Genomic DNA, 6,000 nt, shown 5'->3' with positions numbered 1-6,000 from the left:
GTTTTGTTTCAACAGTGTCTTTTTAAATCATCGAAGTGGTATATGCTCAATGCTCGAGCAAACATGAGAAAGGAAAATTCAGCACCGCTAATCCCACTGCCGGGAGAGTGGCAGGAAGGCTGTGAATGCCCGCCCCCGCCAGCCACCCTCGTGCTCACTGCCTTTCCTCACCGTTTTGCTGTCCTCGGCGCCAGGATTTCTTGTTCTGTGAGCTGGAGGCATCCGGCCTGGCAGAAAGGCACAGGGTATTTGCTTTAGTGTTTTGGAACGATGCTTCCCTGAGGGCTGGACCTCGCAGGGAAGGTCTGTGCACGAGAAAACCAGCTCCTGGAAACACCCAGCCCCCATGACTCCTCTGTCCTCATCAGTATTGAAACAAGAGGGTCAGGAACAATCCCACAAGAAGGTTTGCAAATGGGTTTCAGTGCCAGTGTACTCACAGGTGACTATATGGCCTAAAACAGTGTTGTTTTATTTGCAGAGTTAGCTTCTGATGCCATTATATAATTGACCGGTTCCCCTCTTCTGCCAGAAATACCATCACTTTTCCTAACGCCCAGGCTCCACTTCCTCTGGCCCCGTCTTTTCCGCCTAGAAAAAGTCCCAAGTATTTTCTTACCAGGTATGAGATAAAGAGTACTGGGATAAACATTCCGTTTGCTCTGGGGTCAGTTTGACTTGGATTTAAATTCTGCTCCTGACACTTACCAGTGTGTGAGCTTGGATGCATTAACGAGCCTCCTTGAATCTCTGTTTCAGTCTCTCTGAAAGGTGATAGCAGCCACGAAGTACGGAGTGTTTACCGTGTGCATAACACTCTTCTTGCTGCATTGCATATAGGGACTCATTTATTCCTCATGAACACCTTATGGGTATTATTATTTTCATTTTTCCGGACAAAGAAATGGGCCCAGAGAGGTTAAGCCACTTGTCCCCGGTCACACAGCCAAGCGGCCAACTCAGAGTTCAGACTCAGATAGTCTGTTCTGAACCTTTTCTCTACTAACCCATCCAGTGAGGGAAGTGTTTACTCCAAAGGGAACCATGTGGGTTGAATGGGAACTTATATATAGTGCCCAGAGCAGAATCTGACCTGTCCACATGCTTTACTTTTCTTTAAAAAAACTCTTAGAAAATTTTCCCTTCTAAATTTTATTATCCTTGTCCCTCCCCCCCCCCCCCCGGTGGGGGAGTAGAAGTTGTAAAAATTGGAATTTTAGGAGTGCATATGACCTATAAATTTTTAATGATCAGGTCGTAAAAACACCATTGTATACTGTGCATTTACTATGTTCCAAGGACTCTGCTAAATATTTTAAATGAATAATCTTAATGAGTCCTCACAGCAGCCCTATGAGATGCACAGTGTAGTGTCCTTTTCATGTGGATGACAAGATTCTGCTTGGTGTGGTTAGGTCACCCTGGCGAAGGTCACACAGGTAAGTGACAAAGCCAAGATTCAAACTCAGGCGGCTTTACTACAGAGCCTGGACTCTTACTTCTGCTAAAAGAGGTCATTCTTCCCAGTGTTAATGCCTTTTCTGGAGTGGGAGGTGGGTCTGGGTGAAAATAGACGGAATCCTCTTTGAAAGAATGTGACGTGGTCATTCACAGAGGGACACCAGTGACATTTGCTCTGGCATCTGTGGGTGGGGGACTCCCTGAGCCACAGACATCACATCTGGAGCAACAGCAAGGGCTGAAAGCATTTGTAGGGACTAGACATTTGGGTCCCCCTCCGTCCTCCGCCTTCTTGCAAGCACTTTAGAGCTACCCTGATTGGGGAGGAGCAGATTTTTAGACTTTTTTTTTTTTTTTTTTTTTAAGCACAGAGGACCAGAGGACCAGGATGTGGGGATGTAGGGCTTAGGCAGTTAGATTAGGAAATGAAGGTGGAATCACAGTAAATCTTGAGGAGAGTAGGGTTTGGTCTGCAAGGTTTTTTCCTTCTGTTTTTTTCCCTTTTTCTGTCCTCCCTCTCTCTCCTCTCCTCTCCTCTCCTCTCCTCTCCTCTCCTCTCCTCTCCACTCCTTCCTTCCTTCCTTCCTTCCTTCCTTCCTTCCTTCCTTCCTTCCTTCCTTTCTTTCTTTCTTTCTTTCTTTCTTTCTTTCTTTCTTTCTTTCTTTCTTTCTTTCTTCTTTCTTTCTTTTCTTTCTTCTTCCATTTTTCATTAATAATATCTCCTTTGCCTCCAATGAGAAGGGGGAAGTAATTAAATTGATAGAGTTCCTACTATGTGCCAGACGCTAGTCTACTGATATTATTTCTTTTGAGCTCTGTGACACCTTTCCGAGGTAGGTAGTACTAGCCCCATTTTGTAGGTGGGAAAACCAAGGGCCAGGAAGCATAGGTGACTTGTTCTGGATCTCGAAGAACTGAAATGGCTGAGCTGGGATTTGAAATCAGGCCCCATGACTCCAAAGCCCACCATTTCTCCTGGGCCCAGGAATGAAAGGACACGAGAGTGATTGGAGACCTCGTGTCCCAGGTGATGTTGAGGTACATTGCAGTCCAGTGAGGCCAACACTCGGGGACCAGCGCAGCTCAAAACACACAGTATGGGGTCAAGATTAGTCCTCCCATGGGTCAGAAATGGAATACTGCCCGTGTCTCTGTTTGTGGAAATGGTTTTGTTCCAGAAATCACTGCTTATTTGTTTGGTTGTTTTAAATTTCAGTTGACAGAGTGAAGAATGCTCTATTTTTTTTTCTTTTCTTTTCTCCCCTTAACAGAGGCATTGGGGATTGAACCCAGGACCTTGTGCACACCAAGCACGTGCTCTACCACTGAGCTATACACCCCCATCCTAAGAAGGCTCTAAATGAACGTCAGAAGCTGTTTTGGGGGAGTGAAGCACAGCTTGTACAGGTAAACGTGGTGGAGGCGGGTGCCCTCCCACAAAGACAGTCCTACTGGAAGCTTCCTGGTTCAAACTCTGCTGGCTCCTGGATGGTTCCTGCGAGCGCTGTGCCTCTCAGCAGCTCCCACGACAGTCTTGCTGGGTACCTTTGCTCCCACTGGGGGGTTCCCATCTCTGCTCCTCTCTGCAGTCAGTCCGCTGGGGCAGGACGGCCTGGGGGATTAGTGGGATTTGTGCCCTGCCGGCCAGCTCTGCCCTGGTGTGCAGGTGCCCTGGTGTGCAGGTCAGTGACTTCTGAGTGACCCGTGGCTCTGACACAAGCGGCCCCTGGGCTTCCTCAGCCTCTTCTCCTGCTGCGTACAGAAGCCAGCTCCCTCCGCTGTTTCCTAGGGTTTCCTGGTTTACTTCGTTTTGGGAGGAGAGGGAGGAAAGAAAGAAGGGGCAGCCTGCAAATGATCTCAGTGAGAAGGACTTCTGGGCCATAGAGTCCCTTCCCCACAGGCGACCGCCTGTGGAGTTTTCCCCGACGTCTCTGTGGTTTTAAGTTTCCCAACCTGTTCGCCCGAGCGCTTGGCGTTGGCTTTTCAGCTCAGAGAAAACACTCGGAGCTGCCAGGCCACCAGTTTAGCCTTAGGGCTGTGACTACACAAATCAGGAGGACCTCCTGCCCAAGCAGGACCAGTTTATTGTCAAAAGCAGGGCTTTTCACAGATGTCCCAGGAAGCTGGCAGGGAGGCCCCTGTGGGCAGCCGGCTGCTGCGGCCGCCCATGGAGCCCCCCAACCCCGGGCCCCGACCCTGAGCCGTGTAAGTCACACTGTGACTGATGACTGGAATGGAAAAAAGGCAACTGCAGAGGGACAGCCCTCTGGGATAAGGGAGAGACAACAGGGCCTGGGCCTGGCGTCCGTCCCTGCTGGAGCAGGGGGAGGTGCTGCTGCCTGGGGATGAGAAGATGGGTTTTAAGTCGGACCAGTTCAGTTCAAATCCCATCCCTCCCTGGCAGCGGGGCTTTGGGAGAATCTGTGTCACCTTCCTGGAAAGGGATGGAATTAGTAACCCCCATCTCTTAGGGTTGTTCTGAGGATTACAGGAGCTAACGCAAGGGAAAGCCTGGCAAATAGTTTAGATTATTTTTAATTTTTTTATTTTTTTGAGTAAAGGTAGATTTATTTAGAGAGATACATACTGCATGGGGTGTAGGCTGTATTTTGTGATTATATAAAATACTTAGCTCAGTACCTGGCACTGAGGAAATGCTCCATGAATGGTAGCTGTCCCATGGGATCTCGGAATGCCATCCTTGGGAGGGGTCTTGTCTGAAGCGAGATTAATTTTATCTTCCTCTACAGGTGAGGGTCCTGAGGACCAGAGAGGGACACTGGCCGGTCCAGGATCACACTCTAGCTTGTGGTGGAGAGGGTGCCGACCACATCATGCTTCCTTGTCTTCTCTCCCTTCAAAGAACACTCTACTTTGCTCATCAAATTAAGTTTGGGGTTTTAAAAGCTGGGTTTGCTGGGGGAGATTCTCTTTTGCAGTGTCGCTCTGAAAGGGTCCTGGCTGCCAGTTCTGTTTGGTTTTGGAGTCAGTGGCACGACGGGAAAAAACACTAGATCTGGCAGCTGCAGAAATGGATTTAAATTTTACCTGCGACTCATCAAGTCTGTGGTTTGGGGGCCAGTGAGGAAACTCTCTGAGATTCAGTTTCCACAGCCCTTCCCAAGGTTGGTCTGACTATTCTGGGATGCACAGGTGGGCTGGAGTACTCCTGAGTTTCTTGGTCCTTTCTTTCGTGGATGGATGTGTAATTTAAAAGCGGGGAGAGAAAGGAAGAATGTCTTAAGCTGCTGTGACGCTGACGTCACTCCCCTGAGACTCCGTTTCTTCTTCGGTAAAATGGGAACATAAACAGTACCCAAATGTGTTGAAGAAGATTACATGAGTTCATATAAAGAGCCTAGAACAGTGCCAGCCACACAGTACTCAATAAAGATTGCTGTTATTGTTGTAAAAGGTCAGGTTGCAGGAACAAGGTACTTGGCAACTTTCCCTGCTCCAGGCCAGTTTTGTGCTTTTTTTTTCACTCCAGAAAATCTGACTTTTATTTCTTAAATACTGTGAAGGAAGAAGGGGGAAATGGTCTACTGATGATGGAGGGCCACAGAGCAAAGAGCTAGGGATCATCAGCAAAGACCCTGTGGGCATTAGAGCCTCACTGGGGACTGCTGTCGGGGTCTTCTTGCTGTCGCTTATGTATATCAGCCCGGAGCAGCTGCCCATAGCAGTCCTGAACCTCTGGTGCCTCCAGATCCCGGCTCAGGCTCTCGGGGCTCGTACCCTGGCTGGGTTGGTGCCCTGGTCATGAGACAGGGAGCTGCAGCCAGGTGGAGCAGTGGCACGTGAGCTACCCAGGATTCCTGGGATGGGAGGGCATTGCTTTACAATCCTGGCATGGATTTGCGGTGGGGCTCTGGAAGCCAAGACTTTCTCTGTGGCTGGTGGCCACCAGAGACACAGATTGCATCATTCTTGTTATTTTCTGTGGCCGGAGCAGAGCAGAAGCTTTTCTTGGTTCAAACAGGAGTCGTGGGCCAGGCCAAGCAGAGAAGCGGGGCAGCTGTCAGGAGAATTCAGGCTGGAGTGGGCTCAGGGCCCAGACCAGCTGCCTGTGACCGGGAGGAACGCGGCCCAACCATGACCCCACCAGCCCGCCCTTGTCCAGCTGCTTGGAAGGAGGAAGGAAACCAGCATTTTCCCACCGCCATTGTGTACCTGACAGGCTCATCCATCTCAGCTCAGCTCATCCTCTTAGCCTCTCGAGACTGAGAGGTTCCTCTTTTAAGGAAGAGGGAGGGGAGAGGCAGGAGTGTCCAAGGGCCTGGGGAGGGGCAGAGCCCGCACACTAGCCGGGAGTCTTGACTGCAAAGCCCACCTTCCTTTTGTGGCTCCGGGTAGCTCTCACTGGCCTGGCCACCATAGCACTGGCAGCACCTAGCCTGGGTTTCATCAGCACCACACTTGGCCAGAGGAGACACAAAGTAACCCGGAGGCAGCCAGCTCCCGGCACTCACGGCCTGAGGAAAGGAGAAGCTTGTGCCCAAGACCCCCTCCCGGTTTGACTATCCCACGCCAACCCCC

The sequence above is a fragment of the Camelus ferus genome, chromosome 10 (genome assembly GCF_009834535.1).
Source record: "Camelus ferus isolate YT-003-E chromosome 10, BCGSAC_Cfer_1.0, whole genome shotgun sequence".
NCBI lineage: Eukaryota > Metazoa > Chordata > Mammalia > Artiodactyla > Camelidae > Camelus > Camelus ferus.
This window is presented reverse-complemented; position numbering follows the sequence as displayed.